We start from the raw sequence: 23393 nt of genomic DNA, 5'->3' as shown, positions 1-23393 counted from the left end.
CTCTCTCCCCTTTCTCTTTCTGTCCCTTTGTCTTTCAATCAAATAATTAAGTCTTTTAAAAACACATACAAAATTATTATCTTGTCGTTCTAGAGGTTAGAAGCGTGAAATGCGTCTCACTGGGCTGAAACTCAGTGTTGGAGGAGTCGCATTCCTTCTGCAGGCTCTGGGGAAGCTCCTGGAAGCCTCGTGCGTCCAGCGGTTCAGATGGGCACACGTTTGCTTCTCCCTACCTCACACCGCAAAGTCAAGCCAACGAGCCCAGGACACACGCGTGACCCCGGGGACCCCTGGAACACCACGATTCCCAGAAGCCAGTGCTGCCCCCCGCAAGGAGTGGATCCTGCTCATGGGGCCTCTGCAGGTAGTGCCTCTGCTCCTCCACCTGCCACGTCAGATTCTTGCCCTCAACAGCTCTGAGCATGAAAGCCTACGATTTTTCTCCCAACCATCCAGCTTCCAAGCCCTTCCCTCCCCTTGTCCATCCTCATGAGTGACAGCGCCCTCTTGCCCAAGTGTTGCACTAAGACTTGTGGTTTTCTGTCCTGTGCCCCCGTGACCGATGTATCCACCGATGTATCCTTCTTCTGTTTTTAAGCTCAAAGGATAGATGGGCGGGTGGGTGTGGTGTAAACCCCTTGAGAGCAGAGGCCGTTTAATTTGCTAACCACAGAAAGTCAATGCCCCGAGCTCACGCCCACGGCAGGCAGCTCCGAGAGGGGTCTTTGAGCCTAATGTGTTTCCGGGACTGCACAAGGAGTTTCTGCAGGCGTACTCTGGATAACGGTCTGTGGCAAGCTTCCCCCAGGGCTTGGCTGAGCCCAGCGGGGTCAGAGAGGTCAGCCTGGGCCCTGTGCTACTGCCTCAGGGGCCGGGACAGCTGGCCCTTGGAGCTCGGCCCTGGATGTTGGCACGGGACATCAGAGGCCTATGTTTCAGCGGGTGCAGGTCTCGGACCTAGCACCCATTTGGCCACACGCACGGGGTGGATTTCTGCAGCTCTGTCTCCTGACTGGCACGTGGAGACGGCAGTGGTGGTGGTCATGATCTTCAACACCTCTACGGAGCAAGTGGCTCTGTAACACAATGAGCTCTCCCAGGTCAGGGGAACGCACCTGCTCTCTGGGCCAGGCAGCACCAGTGTCAACAGCGCTTCACAGCAGGGGGCTATGAGCACCCTGGTCAGTAGCTGCTATTTCACAGTGACTGGTGGAAAATCTCACTAGAGACTCAAGGCCCAGGTGAGTGTCCCAGCTGCCCCATGTCCTCCCTCTCCAGTCTCCTCCTTCCTCTCTGCCCTCAGCCCAGCTGCCACCCCCTGCCCAGAACACAGAGGCCAGCAAGACACGCTCCCTCCCACTCCCCGATCGGGCTTCCAGGCCTGGCCCAGCTCTGGGCATTGGCAGGGCCACTCCTGGGGACACCCAGGACACAGTCGCATCAGCTGCTGACTGTCAGAGGGAGTGAGTAAACAATGGTCCTCGCACGCGGGCACTGCTTCCTGCACTCGGGAGCAGGCTGCTGGAGCTGTCCCAGGTCTGAGGCTCTTCCTCGCACCCACTGCACCTTCGGGCCATGCCTTCGCCGCACAGAGCCCAGCACGCCAGCACACTCACCCAGGAAGACGCCCAAGGGCCAAGCAGCCTGGCTGCCCTCAGACGCCAGCAGCGGGGCCAGGGACTGCCCAGCGGGGTGAGAATCTCCTGCGTGGGTTGGACATCGTAGGAGGTGAAGATGCTGGAGGAAGACGGCCCCGCAGGCATCGCGGCAAACTAGCAGTAAGCGCGAGGAAGCGGTGCTTGTCCTGAGAGGGAAGTGGCGCTGGAAGACGCCTGTGGAGGCCCCGGTGCCTTCCTCTTCCTCGCTGTGTGAGCTGGGAGGGACTCTTCCTCCTCCCCTCGGGCAAGAGGATGCCCTGTGCTAACCTCAGCCGAGAGCACAGACGGCTCCCAGCATTGGTTTTCTTGCAGCCTGGCTGCACAGCAAGGCCAAGGCTGCTCCCCTGCAGGGTTAAACGCGCACAGAGGGGCCCTGTGAGGTGAAAAGAGCCATGGAAACCACGGCTGAAGCCGCAGAGGGAACTTCCTTCTGCACACTCTGTGTCCCCATGCTCGGCGGGGAGGGGTTTTCTTTACGAAACGTTTTGGGAGCAAAGTGACAAAAAAAAAGCACAGCAACAGCCACTTTGGAAAACATCTGGGGTGACGCTGGAGGCCGGGATCCAGCCCCACCCGTCGCTGAGACCAGCAGCCTTGCAAACAAACAGGCTGGCAGGTGCTGGCCTATGACGGATCTCCAGAAGTTCAAGGGAAATGCGTGTTGTGGGGAAAAAATTATGCATGGATTTCAATTTCTGCTTTTGCACCAACTTGCCTTTTCTACCCCATTTTTTCCCAGAGATTTTTTTAAGTCCCCTCATGGGAGTTTTGTCCACCCCATGTATTCCGTACGACAGGTGCACCTGACCCTACTCTCGCTTCTCGGGCAGAGGCACCTGAATGGCATCCTGGTAGTCAGTCAAGAGGAGAGGCAGGAGCAGCAGCGGTTAAGGCCCCGAGGTGCAGCCCGAGCCTGGTATTTGCAGAAAGCTGATCCCAAGGCTCGTGACTAGTGTCGTCATACGCAGGTGGGGGTCAGAGGACAGGAACCTCCAGCAGACAGACCCCGCTCCGTGCTGGGCTTGAGGCTGGATTTGAGCCCCGGGCACGGAGCCAAAGACTCCTGCTGGAAGAGGTGTGCAGGATGCATGTGAGAAGGGTGACAGAGTTCAGGGCGGTGGCAGAGGCAAGGCAGGTGGGTGGGCGGCAGCCACGTGACACAGCACTTTGTGTGGCCAGCGGGGAGGCTCTGGCCACCCACGCCTGACCTGCAAAGCCACAGCCACTGCTGAAGACGGGAGGGCGTGGGAGGGAGGGGCAGGCGTGGAGGAGGAGGAGGAGGAGGAGAAGGATCAATTCACGGCTTCATCAATGATCATCTGAAACGATTTATCCGCTGATGAGAAGGCAACTGAAATATCCTTTCCTGCTAAAGGCGCTCAGGAGAGAGGTTGCGGGGATGTCTGCCTTGGCCTGAGGCTCTCCCGGGAAGGGAAGCCAGAAACCAGAGCCCTCCCCTCAGGGCACCGACTGTTAGATGCTATCAGGTCACATAGGTGTGCTGTGGGCTCCCCGTCTCACCCATTCATTACCACGGAGGCAGGCATGAGGGAGGGAAGCCGAGAGCCCCTGTCAGCCCAGCTCAGGGCATGCATTCTGCCCCTACATGACTCACCACGCACTTCCTCTGCCGCCTGACCGCAGGGGATGCCGGGTTGTGACGACGGATGCTCCCCAGCCCCACACCCTTGGCGACCCTGAGGGACTGGTGCACACGGCAAGGGGAAGGGCGCTGGCCAGGACACAGGTGCTGGCTCCCAGCTTCCGCTCCTGCTCACATCTCGTTGGTGAGAAGCTCGGCTGCCCGGAGCGGCAGACAGGCTGAGCGCGACCACGGTCCCTGCTACCTCCTTAGGTAGAAGCGTGCAGGGCACCAGACCCTGCCTCAGTGGCGCCTGGCACGAAGCAGCAAACCAACAGCAAACCTCCTCCCCCTGCAGCGTGCACTCCAAGGATCCACACACAACTGACAGAAGAAGCCACACCAAGGGCACAAACCCAGGACAGTGACACTGAGCAAGAAGGGGCAGGGGTGTGCAGCAGGGGGTCGCGGGGGCGTGGTTAGCTTTTTAGGACCCCAGCATCCCATATCTGAATGCCTGTTTGGGTCCCGGCTCCTCTGCTCCTGATCCAGCTTCCTGCTGGTGCACCTGGGAAGGCAGCAGATGATGGCCCAAGTGCTTGGGTCCCTGCCACCTACATGGGGGACCTGGATGGAGTTGCTGGCTGTTGTAGGCATCGGGGGGGGGGGGGGAGCAGCAAATGGAAGAGCTCTCTCACTCTGTCTCTTCCCTTCCCTCTCTCTCTCTGCCTTTCAAGTAAATCAATGAGTAAAAAGCTTCTAGACCAATGGAGTTTTAAAATGTAGGTTTATGTTGGGACCTGCACTGTGGCATGGTGGGTAAAGCTGCCACCTGCAGTGCGGGCATCCCATATAGGCAGCAGTTCGAGTCCCGGCTACTCCACTTCTGATTTAACTCTCTGCTATTCCTGGAAAAGCAGTAGAAGATGGCCCAAGTCCTTGGGCCCCTGCACCTGTGTGGGAGACCCGAAAGAAGCTCCTGGTTTGGCACAGCTCCGGCCATTGTGGCCATCTGGGGAGTGAACCAGCAGATGGAAGACCTCTCTCTCTGCCTCTCGTTCTCTGTCTGTGTAACTCTGACTTTCAAATAAATAAATACATCTTTAAAAATAAATAAATAAAATGCAGGTTTATTTTAAAAAGAAAGAGAAGATTCTTCTTGGCGTCAGAGAGGCTGGTGACCCTCACATGCACTTCGGCAGACTCAAGTGGGTGACACCACAGGGACAGCCACAGGGCGCTCGGGCCCTGGGCACTGCTTAGCGTCTGCTTAGTGACTGCTTAGTGACTGTCTCCTGCCAGCACCCAGAGTGCTCTGTGGAGGCTGGGCGTGGGAGACTGACACCAGAGTTCAAGGGTAGCAGAGCAGCGGGGTTCAAAGGTTACGCTCACAGCCTCCTAACAGTCAGGTTTATAATCAACTCCCGGTGACTTCTCCCTCCCAGCCTAGCAGAGCACACACCCGCACTCCAGGCAGACTGGACGCAGTCTGCACGCTCGCTCCCCCTGCTCACTCACACGCTCACTGCTCCTCTGGCCGCCCCGATGAGCCCGCTGAGCTGCACCATGCCGGGAGGTGCAGCAGGTGCACGGAGTCACCCTGGCTCTGAGCCATTCGGGAAACAGGGTTTCACAAACGTCACCCCAGGGCAGGCATTTGGAGCAGCAGCCTGATTCTGTGTAGGATGCCCGCATCCTGTATCAGGGCGCTGAGATTCCAGTCCTGGCTCTGCTTCCCACGGCAGCTTCCTGCTAAAACGCACCCTGCCCGGCAGGTGATGGCTCCGGCCACCCACACAGACCTGGACTAAGCTGCACGCATTTGAAGAATGAACCAACGGATGGCAGCTCTCTGTCTCTGTCCTCTGCCTTTCAAATAAATTTGAAAAAAATATCTTCTTAAAATATATGTTTCCTTGGGGCTGGTGTTGTGGCATAGTCAGCTAAGCTGCCACCTACAATGCCAGTGTCCCATATCACAGTGCCAGTTTGAGTCCCAGATGCTCCACTTCTTCTTTTTTTTTTTTTTTTTTTTTTTTTTTTTTGACAGGCAGAGTGGACAGGGAGAGAGAGAGACAGAGAGAAAGGTCTTCCTTTACTGTTGGTTCACCCTCCAATGGCTGCTGCGGCCGGCGCACTGCGCTGATCTGAAGCCAGGAGCCAGGTGCTTCTCCTGGTCTCCCATGTAGGTGCAGGCCCAAGCACTTGGGCCATCCTCCACTGCACTCCCGAGCCACAGCAGAGAGCTGGACTGGAAAAGGGGCAACCGGGACAGAATCCGGCGCCCCGACCGGGACTAGAACCCGGTGTGCCGGCGCCGCAAGGCGGAAGATTAGCCTAGTGAGCCTAGTGAGCCGTGGCGCCAGCCCCCAGCTGCTCCACTTCTAATCCAGCTCCCTGTTGGTACGCCTGGGAAGGCAGTAGAGGATGGCCCAAAAGCTTCGGGTCCCTGCAACCCACGTGGGAGACATGGATGGAGCTCCAGGCTCCTGGCTTTGGTCTGGACCAGGTCATATGGGGAGTAAATATGTAGATGAAATATTTCACTCTCTGATCTCCTTCTCTCTTTCACTCCATCTTTCAAATAAACGAATAAATATTTTAAAAATTTATTTATAAATAAATGAGTTTTTTTTTTTTTTTTTTAAGATTTTGTGTATTTGAAAGTCAGAGCTATAGCTACAGAGAAAGGGGGAGATGTTCCACCTGATGGTTCACGCCTCAAGATGGCAGCAGGTGGCCAGGGCTGGGTCTCCCGCATGGGAGGCGGGCGCTCAGGTACTTGGGCCACCTTCTGCTGCTTTCCCAGCTGCACCATCAGGGAGCTGGATTAGAAGTGGAGCAGCCGGCATTGAAACCAGCATCCATACGGGATGCCGGCATTGCAACTGGCGGCTTCACCTGCTACGCCACAACACCAGGCCCCAAATACGGTTTCTTTAAAAAAAAAAAAAGATTTATTTACTTATTTGAAAGTCAGAGTTACACACAGAGAGAAGGAGAGGCAGAGAGAGAGAGAAAGAAGTCTTCCATCCACTGGTTCACTCCCCAATTGGCCACATTGGCCGGAGCTGAGCTGATCTGAAACCAGGAACCAGGAGCCTCCCTTGGGTCTCCCATGCAGGTGCAGGGGCCCAAGCACTTGGACCATCCTCTACTGCTTTCCCAGGCCACAGCAGAAGAGGAGCAGCCGGGACTTGAACCGGCACCCACACGGGATGCCGGCATTGCAGGCTTTACCTGCTATGCTGGCCCCAATACAGTTTCTTTTCTTTTAAATCCAATCACCAGGCAAAGCCACTTAAGGAACAGGAGCAAAAGAGAGCGATACGTTCTGAGAAATGGAAAACAGGAACTGTGAGTGTCCCCAGGACACACATGGTGCCCAGACTTGGGAAGACATCCTGCTGGGGCCCCACGGTGCACCAAGAGTGGGTTCAGCTTTGGGTGAGCGCCTAGGGAAGCAGAGGAAAAGCTGAGGGAGCCCAGGTGGGCGGCTCCGTCCTGGGCAGCACCCAGCCAAGGAGAGAACTGGCCTTGGGGAGGTGGCACCATCAGCAGTCTGGGGGCTTCCGTGAGCTGGAGCCAGGTGGGGGCGGGGCACTGGTTATTGAGGTTCATTAGTTTGTGGGTAGTGCAAATAAATGAGTCCCCACATGTAGCTGTCATTCCACAACTGTTCCACCTTCTCTCTAAATGTGGACACCACCCAGAGGGACACGACAGACATGCCAGGGGATGACAGAGAAGAGATGGAGTCAGCCACCTAGGCAGGTAACCCCCTGTGGGAGGTACACCCACCTGTGGAAGCTGAGTTTTATTCACTTGTCTGTTTCAGAGAGAGACAGCTCCCATCTGCTGGTTGAACCCCCCCCCCCCAGATGCCACCACAGCTGGGGGCTGACAGCAGAAACTGGAGCTCCACCCAGGTCTCTGATGCAGGTGTCATAACCCAGCTACTGGAGCCCTTGCCACTGCCCACCAGGGTCAGCATTAGCAGGAAGCTGGAGTCAGGGACAGAGCGGGGCACTAAAGCCAGGCACTCTTGACATGGGATGGAGGTGACCCAGCCTGCGTCTTAGGGACTAGGCAGATGCCCACCTCATGAAAGTTTATTTAACAAGAATAGGTGAGGCCGGCGCTGTGGCGTAGCAGGTTAAGTCTCCCCCTGCGGCACCAGCAGCCCATATGTGTGCTGGTTCAAGTTCCAGCTGCTACAGTTCTGATCCAGCTCCCTGCCGATGGCCTGGGAAAGCAGTAGAAGGTGGCCCAAGGACTTGGGCACCTGCACACTGCGTGGGAGACCCGGAAGAAGCTCCTGGCTCCTGGCTTCGGATCGGCACAGCTCCAGCCATTGTGGCCATTTGGGGAGTGAACCAGTGGATGGAAGACTCTTCTCTCTCTCTCTGTAACTCTGCCTCTCAAATAAATCTTAAAAAAAGAAGATGCTACGTTTTGTGTTTTTAAGAAATACCACACTTAAGGAAATTGGAAGGATTCCAGTTATATTTTTGTAAGAGAAAATATCCCAAACCCTCGGTCTTTTGTTGGCTGCTACTGTAGCTGACCTCCACACGGCCGCGCAAACACATTCGGAATTCAACAATGATTACCTTCTGTTCCGCTAGTGGAGGGAGACTCAGAGAGAATTCACCATCCCGCGTGGGCCTCTCCCCGACGGTGTTAGGAAATAATCCGTCTCTGATGCAGCTGGAAGAGTCTGGGGGAGAAGAGTTCACAAAATTATCACACATACACCGAGTACATGGGCAGAAGGAGCTGGGCTGAGCGTAAGCTCCCTTGTGCCTTATCCATACCCCTGCTTCCTTCGCCTGTGACCTAGTGTGGAGGAATCCAAAGTCCAGGCACCATTTCTAGAATGCCTCCCCCTCCCCACACCCCAACCCCGCTACTTGGTCATGAAAATCAGCCCTAAAATCCACTATACCATGGCTTCGCCTGGGACATCCTAGTGAGCAGCCAAGCTCACGGGGCTCCCTGCCTGGCCCCCTCAGCCCCTCGGCTCTGCGTGCCAAGCTCCATGAAGCAAACATTGCCCATTGCTCCCCCACAGCTGCAGGGCAAGCTGTGCCATTTCCCAGGAAGAAGGGGTAGCTGCCGACTTTAGCTGGGTGAGAGGAACCCAATCTGATTGCTTGGGAGGGGGAAAAAAAATTATGTGCAATGATGCTCCCCCAAGAGCACAGTGAAGACTTCCAGGATCTCGAATACAAACGCTAAGGGCCATGACTTTTCATGATGTGGCATTAGCTGATTCCCTTTGTGGCCACATCGGCTCCTGGGGACGGAGGACTGCTTTGTGCCCTGGCCCAGACTGCGGCTCTGACCCACGCACCTTTGGGATCAAAGATCACAGCCTCCCCAGGTGACCACACTCTGGGTGGGGGTGGGGGGATGTTCCAGCAGCCCCAGGTGCCAGGGGGAGCCCGCTCCCCGCCAGGGCCCTGCCTCCTGCTTCCTTCGCCGCGGAACGCCAGGCTCCCAGGATGGGATTCGCCCCGCCTGGCAAGTACAAACGGCAATGCTCTCACAATTTTCCTTTGCTCCTTTGCCAGCTCCTCCCAGCCAGGCCCTCTGCCTTAGCTTGTTTCTTCCTGTTTACAGTAGAGACCAAGGGCTTACGGACTGAAAGATGCGCAGCTCGGCACAGCTCGGCACAGCTCAGATCCCCAGTGGCAAGGGGAGGGGGGGAGGGCTGAACAGTTTGATGGGGAAACGATCGTTGAAGAGAAAAAGCTGGCGACAAGACAGGGCTCCCAAAAACCATGTCAATATGAAAGGATCTAAAGGCACCACAGGAAAATGACCAAGGCCTCAAATATTTTCACAACACTGGCCATCTGCAGAGTGTGGGATATAAACAGTGTCACAGCCATCTACTTTTGTCCAAAATCTTTCAAACTGCCTTTCAAATAAATAAAGTAAATAAAAAAAAGATTATTTTTTATTTACTTTATTTATTTGAAAGGCAGTTTCAGAGACAGAGAGGGAGAGAGAGAGAGACAGAGAGAGAGAGAGAGAGAGATCTTCCATCTGCTGGCTCACTCCCCAAATGGTCTCAATGATCAGGGCTGGGCCAGGCCGAAGCCAGGAGCCAGGAGCTTCATGCAGGTCTCCCACGTGGGTGCAGGGGCTCAAGGACTTGGGTCATCCTCCACTGATTTCCCAGACCACCTTAGCAGGGAGCCGGATAAGAAGTGGAGTAGACGGGACACAAACCAGTGCCTGTATAGGTTGCAGGCACTGCAGGCAGTGGCTTAATCCATTATACCACAACGCCCGCCCCATGAGTCATTCTATTTATTTGAAAGTCAGCATGACAGTGAGAGAGACAGAGAGAATCTCCTATCAGGTAGTTCACTCTCCAGATGGTCATAATAGCTGGGGCTGGTCCTGGCCAAAGCCAGGAACCAGAAACTCCACCTGGGCTCCCATATGGGTAGCAAGGGACCAATAACTTGGGTCATCTTCCTAGGTGCATTAGCAGGGAGCTGGACTGGACGTGGAGCTGCTGAGATTTGAACGAGTGCTCAGACATGGGATGCTGGCTTTGTAGGTGGTGGCTTAACCCACTGCACCACGATGCTGGCCCCAATCAATATTGATTTTGGTATTACCCATTCTAAGAGCCAGATATGGTCACTTTAATCAGCTAAATTTTCTTAAATATAAGCTTAGGAAAAAACTCTTGCTTTCATAATTTTCAGATGATTTTTAAGTTAATTTATTTGAAAGTCAGAGTTACAGAGAGAGGGAGGGACAGAAAGAGAGAGAGAGAGAGAGCGCTTGCATCCACTGGGACAGTGGGCACAATGACCAGGACTGAGTCAGTCTGAATCCAGGAGCCAGGGGCTTCTTCTGGGTCTCCCACGTGGGTGCAGGAACCCAAACACTTTAGCCATCTTCTCTGCTTTTCTCAGTCCATTAGCAGGGAGCTGGATCGGCAGTTGAGCACCCGGGATTCGAACCAGCACCCATATAGGATGCCTGTACTACAAGTGGCAGCTTTACCGGCTGCACCACAATGCTGGCCCCTCAGATGATTTTTAAGACAAAACCCCAAAGCCTTTCCTTTTTTTTTCATTTTCTTACAAAATCCTGGTCCCTGTGAGTGGATGCATACTCAATGGTTTTTTTTCTGGGCTTAATCATCCTCGGATAACACTTATCTGCTGCAGAATCTTCAGAACGAATTCTTGGGAGCAGAAATCAGTGCCGTGCAAGGCATCTGCATCGTTTGGAGCCCAGGGTGCATGTTAGAAGTAGGAACCTCAGAAGGGGACATCATCTTTCACACTGGCCCCCTGTCATCAACAATGACGCCCTTCACATGGGAGTGGATACGTACTAAAGATCAAGGCTACCCAGACCACACAGGACTGCAAGGGTCTCAGTTCACTGCAGAGGTGCAAAGCCAGCATGCATTTGCAGTCCTCAATGCCGGAGCCGACTTCCGGTGTGCACCTGCTGCTTTCTGTGACAGAGCCTCGGGGAAACCTTCCCAGCTGTGTGTAGCCTTGTTGATTTGCATACTGGGCCCTGTCCCCTCCTCTGCCTTTCTCTGTGCTTCGGTCCAAAGCATGGTCTGAACTTCACCTGAGGACAATCAACTTGGCAGGCTTCCTTGTGTTCGAATGTTTATTCTATGGAAACAGTTAATATTCGGGGCTGCGGAACACTCATTTGGATAATGAAAGAAAGCTATTCTAGGCTCATAAAAAGACAAGGCTTCATTTTAGAAGCATCAATTATTCAGTGGAACATTTCCTTCAGAAGAGTAAGAAGGGTGAAAGGATATTTTCCCCATGGAATAAAATTACAGCATTCGAGAGTAGAAAGACGCAACTTTTTTCTTTGGCTTTTCAATCTACAATAGTACTAGGAATCTAAAGAATTGATGGGGAGAAGTTAAAAATCTGTGGAACAACAAATAAGTCTGAAGCATTCATTCAACAGGGACTTCTGTGGCCAAAACAATGAGGCATTTACAATTCAGTTTGTTAACTAATCTTGTGTCCCAGGTCAAGACCAAGATTATCTTGTCAGATGTGCTTATCTCTCACAAGGACAGCCAGGTCCCAGCCACCGGAGGCTGCACGCAAGCATCATGGAGTACCTGCCTGGCTCTGTAGCAGGTGCAGCTTGAATGATCTTTGACTGTCGTCTCAGAACAAGCAGAAACATGAGCTCACCATCACCCTGCAAATAGCTGAGGCTCCTGCTAAGCACGGGAGCTACACTGCCTGCCTTTCTCCCTTCCTCTTCCTTGGAAGGAAATCGGGGAGTAGCGGGAAGGGTGTCGGGCAATCAGCAACTCGAAGTAGATGACCGGGGCGTCCCAGTCCTCGCTCCCTCGGCACAGGGACCACCAGCCTGTCTGCTAAGCTGCAGACACTCTTTCCATGCAGGGAGCTTCATCAACACACAAGAAACACAAAAGCATGACTCGGCCTCCTCATTTTTGGCCAACTGCCTTAGAAGCAGACATTCGTCAACATTACAACCATCTAGGAAAGAGAATGCACTCCTAAACCTAGCACCAACCACCAACCATCAACCATCACCATCAGCCATCACCATCAACCAGCAACCATCACCATCACCATCAACCATCACCATCAACCATCCCCACCATCAACCATCCCCACCATCAACATAAACATCAACATCAACATCAACCACACCATCACCATCAACCATCACCATCACCATCAACTGCCAACCACCGACCACCACCATCAACCATCCCCACCAACCATCCACATAAACCACCAATCACCATAACCACCACCAACCATCAACACCAACCATTACCATCACCATCATCAACCACCATCACCACCAACCATCACCATAACCACCATCAACCATCACGACCAACCATCAACCACCAACCATCAACACCAACCATTACCATCACCATCAACCACCAACCATCAGCATCAACTGCCAACCATCGACCACCACCATCAACCATCCCCACCAACCATCCACATCAACCATCAACATCAACCACCAATCACTATCAACACCAACCATCAACAACAACCATTACCATCACCATCATCAACCACCATCACCACCAGCCATCACCATAACCACCACCAACCATCACAATCAACCACCAAACACCAACCATCGACCATTGTCATCACCCATCACCATCAACCACCAACCATCAACCGGAAGAGAAGATGGGTTGGCAGAGATAGAGCAGTAGTGCTATCCCGACTATGCCTAGCCACCCTGGGGCCCAGGGCAAGCCCAGCACCACAACAGTCCCCCATCCTGCCCCCACCCAGCCCCATCTGCAGGTGGGCTCAGGAATCCCGGACTCTCCAAATCTCTCTACTCTTCTGTAAAAATGGGCAGAGAATCAAATGGCTAACATTAGGAGCCTTACAAGGGGACTTGAATATTTCATGGAAACAGAGAACTAAAAGTTAAGTTCATTAAGATGGAAAAAGTTTCTTTAAAATCCCTGCACAGCTTTTCTCATCACATGCAATGTCTGTGACTGCTGTGAAGCCCCTGTAGCAGCCTAACAGTGAGATACCAGCACAAGCAGGCAGCCCAGAACCTGGCACACACAAATGCCCCCGACATGCCCCCTCACTATTCTTTCTCCCTCTGCACTCATAGCAGAACAGCTTCCGACTTGCTGTGAACCCTGATGACGCCTGCTCCTTTCTACTGGAAACCCCGACCAGGAATTTGGTTTTCTTGTGAAGGCGAGACTTCAGAAGGCAGCCCCCTCGGCCACACGTCTTCCTGATAAGGACTCCAGGGCAGATGTTCCTGACCCCTATGGTCTTGGCTGAATGATCACCCACGCTGACGGAGCACACGGCTCCAGGCTCCCTGCTTATGGTGTGCTGGCCTGTTGGATCCTCACAGCGAGCCTGTGAGGCAGGAACCACCCTCGTTCCCATTCTACACAGCAGGAAACCGAGACACAGTTCAGCCATTTAACGTGAGAGCCAAGCCAGGGTTCAAGCCAGGGAGGGTGTCTCCAAATTCTCACGCACGGCACTGTGGGGCCTCTGCTTTGGGCATTTATTTAGGAGATGAGACACAGGAGGAAAGGCAGAGAGAGAAAATCAAAGAAACAGTCCAAGAGTTTCTAGAATCAACACATACGCATAGGAAGATGTCAACAAACGTGTCCATCTGGAGAGTGAACCAGCAGATGGAAGATTCTCTCTCTCTCTCTCTCTCTCTGTAACTCTGACTTTCAAATACATAAGCCAATCTTTAACAAAAAATAAAAATAAAAACCACGGACAGGCCAACCGCCCTGCCAGGTGACGGCACGCTGAAGCCCTGTGGCTGACACAGCGGCACCTGCTCCAGCCAGACACGAGAAAGCCTGCCTGGAAAAGCAGCAGCCTCGTGGAATGCCGGATGAAACTGTGTCTCCATGGGCTCGAACGGCAAATCACAACCACTGCCTAGCTCTAAGTGGCTCCTTTTCTTTGTCTGAGAGCTGAATAAAATCAGGGCTTTTAATAATTGAACAACCGCCGTTCTGTCACTTACGGTTTTCTTGACAGCACAGGACGTAGTGAGGCCAAACGGACAAAAGAGGCTTTCTTCAGCAAGATTGGCTAAATTTTAAAAATGTATTTATACATTTGGAGAAGCAGAGAGACAGGGAAGGAAAGACGGATGGACAGACAAGGCAGATAGAGAATGAAATCTTCCACCTGCTAGTTCACTCCCCAAATGCCAGCGATGGCAAGGGTTGGGTCAGGTCAAAGCCAGGTGTTGGGAGCTCAATCTGGGTTTCCTACATGGGTGGCAGGGACACAGTTACTTGAGCCATTGCCTTCCAGGGTGCGCAGGAGCAGGAAGCTGGAACTGGAAATGTAGCTGGGACTCAAACGCGGGTGCTCTGATTATGGGCCACAGTGTCTTAACCGCGAGGCCACTCGCCTGCCCCAAATGCCTGCCAATTTGTCAGTGCATGGTTCTGGTGGGTGAGGGGTGCCGGATGTGAGTCCGGATGGGGTGACATGACATCTCCAGGCGAGAGAGTGGAAGGCCAGCTCGGGTCCAGATCTGGGGACACCTGTAGGCACCCACAGAACCAGGCCGCCTGAAGAAAACTCACCGCACAAGCTCTAAAGGGCACTTATGGGTCAGCGACAACAGTCAGCTGTAAAGGAAACGGAAACCCAGAACAGTGGTCTCGATCCCAACCCTTGTTTTGTGCCAGATCTGTAAGGAACTGGTCTCACACGTGGGTGCAGAGGCCCAACCCCTTGGGCCACCTTCTGCTGCTTTCCCAGGTGCATTAGCAGGGAGCTGGATGGGAAGTGGAGCAGCCGGGACTCGAACCAGCGGCCACATGGGATGCAGATGTCACAGGAGGTGGCTTTACCTGCAGCACAACAACACTGGCCCCTTCACCCCTCTTTTCATTTGGGAATTCTTTGTTTTATTTATTTGAAAGGCAGAGCAACAGAGAGAGAGAGACAGAAAGAAAACCAGATCATCTGAGAATTCCTGCTCTCTCTCTTGCCATCACCATGCCCCTGACTCACTCTTCCATCCACAACAATGGGCACAAGACCCAGGCCACAGAGAGATCCCTTCCACACAGAGCCACTAGCCGCCATGCTTCGGGCCAGCCACTCCAGGATAGAATAAGGCCAACACCCAAAGTTCACTTGAGCCTCACCCAAAGTCCTTGGACTTGCTCAAATCCACGTCTGAGACGGACAGGGGAAGAGACGCGGAATACCCAAGTTTCCAAGGAAAACTTTACGCCAGTTGGTTTTGTTGAAATGGGAAAAAGAAAAAATTTAGACCTACTGATACCCAATGACCATTTCCTACATACGTAAGATTTCTCATCTGTGTGGGAAGCAATTCCTCACCAAACCACTCAGGAAGTAGTGACTTGTGTCTTCGAGAAAGTGCAGTAGACGCTTGGAGACTTGGGCATGTGACCCTGACCTGGCTCCAGGTTATCTGACATTCCAATAGATGTGGAAGAGCAAATACAAGAGCTCATGGAAAATGGAATTAAAACATAAGTTTATCTTGATGCCAAAAGTTTTTGAAATTCGTACGTAGCTTTTTGTAACACACGTTTTCCATTAACTTTGGGAAGATGCCTCCTCAAGTATTTTTTAAAGAAATAATTTCATGTCCGACAGGATACAGCGGCCTGTTAGAAAATAAACAGTAAAGGTGTTGGCAGTGAACTTCCCGATGCTGGGAGCCCCACAGAGACGTCTATGAGAGATAGACTTTAAAATCAATCGTTCCGTTGGGTCACGTGGTGTAGTGGGTTAAGCCCCTACTTGAAACACCAGCATCCCATATGGGCACCGGTTCAAGTCCCAGCTGCTCCACTTCGGATCCAGCTCTCTGCTATAGCCTGGGAAAGCAGTGGAAGATGACCCAAGTCCTTGGGCCCATACATCTGTGTGGGAGACCCAGAGGAAGCTCCTGGCTCCTGGTTTTTACTTGGACCAACCCTGGCCATCTGGGGAATGAACCAGGGATGAAAGATCTCTCTCTCTCTGTAACTCTGCCTTTCAAATATATAAATAAAAATTTTAAGTGAAATTTATTTTATTATTTTTATTTATTTTATTTAATATTGCATATTTTTATATTTTATTATTATTTGTTATTATTTATGCATTATTTATTATTCAATTTATGAAAATAAAATAAAATAAAATAATTGTTCCAAGGAAAGAAACAAACCCCATGTGGCAGAGCTGCCCTGCCATGGCCCACGGACCCGAGCCCAGCCCAGGCATGCCGCCCTCCTGCGTGCTGTCCCGCAAGCCCCAGTGCAGCTGGGGTGCAGGCTGTGTCCCTGCGCTCCCTCCCTGGGCTGCCCAGGAGCCGGTGACGCGTCCATCCACCTCCCCAGCAGGCAGGGGCCTGCGAGCTTGGGCAGCCCCCCAGGATCAGCCCCAGCTGCTGGCCCTGGCTCGGGATCACCGCACATACAGCCCCCAGACCCTCGCTGCCCACTGACTCTGACAGGCAAGCCACTGCCTGCCCCCAGGGCTGTCCTCTGAGCTGCCAACCAGGATCATGTCGAATGGGAGTGTATCCCATACACATAACACCAGCCCCAAACTTCACTTTTGTAAAAATAAATTATAACTTTGAAACAGACTCAGTAGAGCTCCTTTACTTCCAGGGTTTGCCATCAGCAGTTTTAAAGTGTCCACTTTCTCTGGGTCCAGTGATTCAGTGTGCCCTCTTCATGCTGGGCGTCAACCTGAGCTTGCATCTGGAGCACGCATCCGCACTGCCCCTCCCCAGGGCACCCGTGTGGCTGGGCCAGCCCCGCCCCCTGCCCCTGCCATCCCCAGGGCACCCCTGTGTGTTCCTCTTCCCCATTCCTGGTGGTCAGCGGGGTGGTCAGCACTTCCCCAGGTGCACCCCAGCACCACCCTGGACTCAGAACCCACAATGTGGCCAGCAGTAGCAGATACTGTCCAGGAACTTGGTGGAGAGCCCCCTGTACCCACAGCACGCTCCGAGGCTTGGCACACGCAGAGTCTGCCCCAGCGCTGGGCCATAGCCTACAACCTTTACACGTAACTGACGGACAGAGCAGAAAATAAATCTCCAGATGAGGAGGCAGAGGTTATCAACAGGAACACTGGACAGAGCTGGGATGCCGCTGGGAAGAGCTGCCAGACAGACAGTGGAGGAGAGAGGCAGGCAGAAGGCGAGGGACATTAGCGCCCTCATCTTACAAAATCTGACACTTGGGACAAACCATAGCAAGTTGGGGTTTATGAATATTGAAATTGTCATGGTGACAACAGAGGGACTGAGATGGTGACAAAACTGACGGAGTTGTGCAGCTGTGTGCATGTGTGCCTGTGTGTCCGCAGGTGTGTCTATGTGTCTGCATGTCTGTGCTTCTGTATGTGAGTGTGTATGCACACCTGTGCATCAGTGTGTATGTGTTTGTGTGCATGTCTATGCTTGTGTATGTGTGTGTGTGTGCACCCCTATCACAGCAGAGTTAAGAACAAAACTCAGAGCCATTGCTGTGGCGTAGTAGACTAAGCCTCTGCCTGTGGTGCCGGCATCCCATATGGGCGCCAGTTCATGTCCCAGCTGCTCCACTTCGGATCCAGCTCTCTGCTGTGGCCTGGGAAAGCAGTGGAGGATGGCCCAAGTCCTTGGGCCCTGCATCCACATGGGAGACCCAGTGGAAGCTCCCGGCTCTTGACTTTGGATCAGCACAGCTGTGGCAACTGTGGCCATCTGGGGAGTGAATCAGCAGATGGAAGACCTTTCTCTCTGTCTCTCCCTCTTTCTGTAACTCTGCCTCTCAAATAAATAAAATATTAAAAAATATATTAAAAAAGAACTCAAAGCAGATTCAGCCAAATAAGTGTAGTGTTAGAGTTACAGAAGTAATAATCACTAAAAGAATCAACATTAACATTTTCAGTTAGAATAGCATTTTAACCAATAGAAACGCGTTGTCAAGGGCAGACATTCGGCGGAGCGGTTAAGATGTTAGTTAAGACACCCATGACCCCCAGTGGACTGCCTGGGTCTGATATCTCAGCTAGACGCCAGCTTCCTGCTAATGCAGTAACTTTGAAGGCCCTTGCCACCCATGTGGGATAACTGGATTGAGTCCTTGGCTCCCAGCTTCTGCCTGGCTGCTGGCTGTTGCAGGCATCTGAGGAGTAAACCAGCCAATGGGAGCTCTTGCTCGCTCGCGCACACGCACGCACTCTCTTTCGCTCTCCCTTCTTAAAAAAAAAAATAAATAATAATAATAATAATAGGCCAGCACCGCGGCTCAATAGGCTAATCCTCCGCCTGCAGCGCTGGCACCCCGGGTTCTAGTCCCGGTCGGAGCGCTGGATTCTGTCCCGGTCGGGGTGCCGGATTCTGTCCCGGTTGCCCCTCTTCCAGCCCAGCTCTCTGCTGTGGCCCGGGAGTGCAGTGGAGGATGGCCCAGGTCCTTGGGCCCTACACCCGCATGGGAGACCAGGAGAAGCACTTGGCTCCTGGCTTCAGATGTGCAGTGCGCCAGTCACAGCGCGCTGGCTCCTGGCTTCAGATCAGTGCACTGCGCCGGCCGCAGCGCGCTGGCCACAGCAGCCATCGGGGGTGAACCAACAGCAAAGGAAGACCTTTCTCTGTCTCTCTCTCTTACTGTCCACTCTGCCTGTCCAAAAAAAATGTTGCCTCCAGAATAAAATGATTTCATTATTGGTAGTTTTCCATTATTTGATTTTTTCCAACCCTGCTATTGAATCAATCTCGTTGAAAACAGGCATTTGGTGTGGGAGTTGGCAAGTGTTTTCTGTAAACAGCCAGATGGTGAGTACTTTAGATTCTGTGGGCCCCTTGCGCCCTGACTGCCACTACACAGATCCTTCGTGAATGAAGGGGCGTGGCTGTGTTCCAATAAAACTGTATTCACACGACAGGTGGCCAGCCTGAAGTCACCCACAAGGTGGCACTGGCTGAGGCCTGGCCCAGTCCAGTGTTTCTCAAACTCCGCCCTCCAACACGCGTCCACTTTCAGAGTTTAGGAGCTGCTTGGTTTAACAGCACTGAGCATGTTTCTTTAACTCTTGCCTTCTTGCAGGCTCTAATGGGTTTATGAGCTTTTGCATCGTCAATACGGAAGCAGTAGGCAGAACACACCTCTCTCGAATTAGATTGACAACAGGGGAGGAGAAGCACACAATTAGAAACGTGGCACGGGGCCAACAGTGTTCAATGGGGCGGTTCGGGAAGTGGTGCCATAATCTGACTTCCTTCGTGTAAAGATGAACAGATAAGTAGAGCGAGCCGGAAGCCACTTGCCCGAGGCCACGGGCCCAATGGTGTCGGAAGTGGGATTAGGAGTCAGGCAGCCGAGTTGCCGCTGCGTTCCGGAGGCTGAGGGTTTGGACGCCTTTTGAACAAACGAGGGCAAAGCTATCCTGAGTCACCCCTATCCTGGGTGACTTCCCAGGGCACACTTAGAAACAAGCTAACCACATCGATGAGATGACGCTTAAACAGACGAGCTAAGGCTGTGGGTGAGACAGCATCACTCTGTACCAACACCAAGAGGGAGAGGAACGTGATGTGCACCTGCTGGCTGGGCCCCGCCTGAACACAGGACAGCACGCACAGCACAGAGTCCACGCTTGCGAGATGGAAGGACGTGCAGGCAGCTCAGACGCAAAGGAAGAAGACTTGAGAGACCCAAGACCTACGTAAACATCCGAATTCCTCGGGAAGAAGGCACAAAGCAACACACTCTGCACGCAGAAATGCGTAGGATATAAACCGACTTTAAAAAACAGCAAAGGAGGAAAAGGAGTCGGTGCTGTGTTGCAGTGAGGTAAGCACTTGGGAACTCTGTCGACCTGTACTAGAGCGCAGGTTCAAGTCCCGGCCGCCCCACTTCCAATCCAGCCACCTGCTCATGTGGCTGGGAAGGCAGAGGAAGATGGCCCAAGTGCTTGGGGCCCTGCCACCCACGTGAGAGACCAGGATGTTATTCCTGGCTCCTGGCTTCAGTCTGGCCCAGCTCTGGCTGTTGCAGCCATTTGGGGAGCGAACCACTGGACGGAAGACTTCTCTCTCTCTAATACAAGAATGGTGTACATATGAGAGCTGCTTCATCCTGGGCCACGGCTACAGAATTCCCACCCAACCAAGTCCACGGCCGGCTGCTCTGGAAGTCATGGGAAAAAAAGAAAAAGGGTAGCTGTGACTGACCCACAAACTGTGCCCTGGCCTTGTCCCGTTAACCCACACTGCAGCCCAGACACGGTCGCTGAGGTCAGCCCTCGGGTCCTCGCGGCCTGGCACAGTGGGCCAGTGTCCAGCCCTTGCAGCACGGTCATCAGGTCCTTCAGAGGCCACTTATTTTACAAGACTTCCTCTGCTACACCCAGAACATTCCCGCTCGCTGTGGGATTGGGCAGGAAGCAGCAGCGGCAGGGCGTGGAGAGTGAGAAACCAGCTAGGAGCTGACACGAGGGCCCTAGGTTCACGTGGAAGCTGTCCCCAGCTTGCACCGCCCAGGCCCAGACCGATGACCATGTGAGTGCAACAAGGTTCTGAACGCGATCGCTTAATTAACTGTAATTGATTTATTCAACTTGAAAAACTGAGGCGGTATAGAATGGTTTTCCACTAAACGCAAGTGCATGGCTTTGCAAGCGCCACAAGTCGCTGAAAATGGCACTTTGCTGGATGTTGCACAACGGCCTGCGATGTCCACAGGAGCCACCACCAACCTACTCGTGTCCAAAGTGACTGACATCAATGACTTTTCCCCACACACTCCCTTCACACTGCAATGCATTCACCTGGACATCTGCACACAGTACGAGGTACATCAGTCATAACTGGTAATGGAACCAAAAGACTTGCTTTGGTTAAAATACAGTGAAACTGGAGTCAGCACTGTGGTGTAGTGGGTAAAGCTGCCGCCTGCAGAGCCGGCATCCCATATGAACGCCAGTTCGAGTCCCGGCTGCTCCACTTCCGATCCAGCTCTCTGCTATGGCCAGGGAAAGCAGTAGAAGATGGCCCAAGTCCTTAACCCCTGCACCCGCTTGGGAGACCTGGAAGAAGCTCCTGGCTCCTGGCTTCAGATTGGCACAGCTCCGGCTGTTGCAGCCACCTGGGGAGTGAACCACTGGATGGAAGACCTCTCTCTCTGTCTCTCCCTCTCACTGTCTATAACTCTACCTCTCAAATAAATAAATAAAATCTTAAAAAAAAAACTACAGTGAAATTATTTCTCCAGTTCACAAAACAGACACAGTCAAATCTTCCATTTTAAAACAAAGTCTTAGCACTAATCAAACCCGATGGCAGATGTAGAAGTCAACACTGCGATCAGAACAGCAAAGGAAACACGAGACTAGAGAGGAAGGGAGATGTTATATTATATATATATATATATATATATATATATATATGTTATAGTCAATGGCAATTGTAATTGTCCATGGCAGAACAAAATGGGAAAGCTGTTTGTTGCATAAAAAAAATAGAAGAAAATAAAGCAGCACTACTAAGAGACAATTTGGGCAAACACACAGAGAACCTGAGGCTGTTCCCTCTTGATGGTAAAAACAGGAGCAAAACAGCCAACTAAAGAGCTTTTAATGATTTTTGACAATGGAGTTTGTGCCTTTGGCCGGCCATAAAACGGCTTGGATTCTTAAACAAAAAAAAGACAATCACTTTTAGATGGAGAGAAGATTTTTTAAAAAATCATTTATAAGTTACAGAAATCTTAGAAAATAATGAGGAAGAGGGGCTGGCACTGGTGTAGCAGGTAAAGCTGCCGCCTGCAGTGCCGGCATCCCATATGGGTGCCAGTTTGAGTCCTGGCTGCTCTCTGCTGTGGCCTGGGAGGCAGTAGAAGATGGCCCAAGTGCTTGTGCCCCTGCACCCGCGTGGGAGACCCAGAAGAAACTTCTGGCTTCCGGCTTCAGATCAGCACAGCTCTGGCCGTTGCGGCCAATTGGAAAGTGAACCAGTGGATAGAAGACCTCTCTCTCTCTCTCTGCCTCTCCTTCTCTCTGTGTAACTCTGCCTTTCAAATAAATAAGTAAATCTTAAAAAAAAAAAAAACACTGTAGAAATATTTTTGCTTCAAAAGACTTGCAAACTTAAGAAGAAATGTCAATTCACAGCCTAAGATCTGAACTCATGGCATGGATACTTTCAAATATTTCACATTTGTTAAGAAAGAGTTTCAGGCAGATATGAAAGCAAAATGCTTTCATCCTAGCGCAGACCTTGGGTCAAAAAAAACAGACATCCTAGATTTTTACAAGAAGAGACAGGTGCATCCGGGGCGCCTCATTCTGCCATATGACAGCAGTCTGTAGTGAGTTCTCTGACATACCCTGAAAGCTGCCATGGGGGTCGGCGTTGTGGCACAGCAGGTAAAGCTGCTGCTGCAGTCCTGGCATCCCATGTGGGCACCAGTTCGAGACCCGGCTGCTCCACTTCCCATCCAGCTCTCTGCTGTGGCCTGGGAAAGCAGTGGAGGATGGCCCACGTGCTTGGGCCCCTGCACCCTTGTGGGAGACCCAGAAGAAGCTCCTGGCTCCTGGCTTCAGATCTGTGCAGCTCCGGCTGCTGCAGCCAACTGGGGAGTGAACCAGCAGACGGAAGACCTTTCTCTCTGCCTCTCCTTCTCTCTGTGTAACTCTGACTTTCAAATAAATAAATAAATATTAAAAAAAAGAGAGATCCATCGTGGATGCTATTAATATCACATAACAGAGACGCACAATGGAAATGCTGGGGTACCCCCAGTTTACGGAACTGCCGAGAGAAACAGGAGGCTTTGAACATCACAATGACGCGTTACTTCCCAATGGCCTCTGGCTGAAGAACAGCAGAGATTCTCAAAGATCCCATGCGCTGTTAACGCTGCATTATCAAAGAAAGAACGCTCGCCAAACAGGGACCCCAGAACATGGCCGTGTGATTTGCTCCCTCACAGATATCACACTACCCGGGAACAAACTCAGCTGGAAGCCCAAGGTCAGGCAAGGCTTATCTTGACTTAGGAGGTAGGCAGGAGAGCTGGATGCCTTCCATCAGGGAAGTAAAGAATGGTCCTACAAACTTTGCCTAAGTGGAACCGATATGCAGGAAATGTCAGAGAAATCAAACACATTACATAAACTGCTTTTAAAATCCGCCAGAAAACATATGGGAATACTGTGCCGCTCTTGATGAACCTAGAATTCGTTTTCAAATTGGACAATAATGCTTTGAATTTGTTGCTGGCAATTTTGAGTTGGCTTAAGAGTTAGTGAATTTTTATAACTTGATCAGATATACTTCTGAAGTCGGTATGCATTTGTTTCAGAAAAATCAAATTAATTCATCTACAAAGGATGAATCAATTTTGTCAGTTTGGATGCAAAGATTAAAGGAAGGCCGGCGCCGCGGCTCACTAGGCTAATCCTCCGCCTGCAGCGCTGGCACACCGGGTTCTAGTCCCGGTCGGGGCGCTGGATTCTGTCCCGGTTGCCCCTCTTCCAGGCCAGCTCTCTGCTGTGGCCAGGGAGTGCAGTGGAGGATGGCCCAGGTGCTTGGGCCCTGCACCCCATGGGAGACCAGGAGAAGCACCTGGCTCC

At 52.3% G+C, this 23393-nt stretch overlaps 1 protein-coding gene across 6 annotated transcripts in view; it reads right to left on the bottom strand.

The window, feature by feature from the left end:
• The window catches only part of SVIL (supervillin), a 202420-nt gene that overhangs the window by 160929 nt on the left and 18098 nt on the right, over positions 1-23393 (bottom strand). For all 6 annotated transcript variants that reach the window (XM_051821616.2, XM_051821617.2, XM_051821614.2 and 3 more), the window contains exon 2: positions 7854-7960. The gene's annotated coding sequence lies outside the window, so the exon portion shown is untranslated. The remainder of the gene's footprint in view (positions 1-7853; positions 7961-23393) is intronic.

The sequence above is a fragment of the Oryctolagus cuniculus genome, chromosome 13, assembly GCF_964237555.1.
Source record: "Oryctolagus cuniculus chromosome 13, mOryCun1.1, whole genome shotgun sequence".
Classification (NCBI taxonomy): domain Eukaryota; kingdom Metazoa; phylum Chordata; class Mammalia; order Lagomorpha; family Leporidae; genus Oryctolagus; species Oryctolagus cuniculus.
The sequence above is the reverse complement of the archived record's forward strand: the minus strand, read 5'-3'. Positions and strand labels throughout refer to the sequence as shown.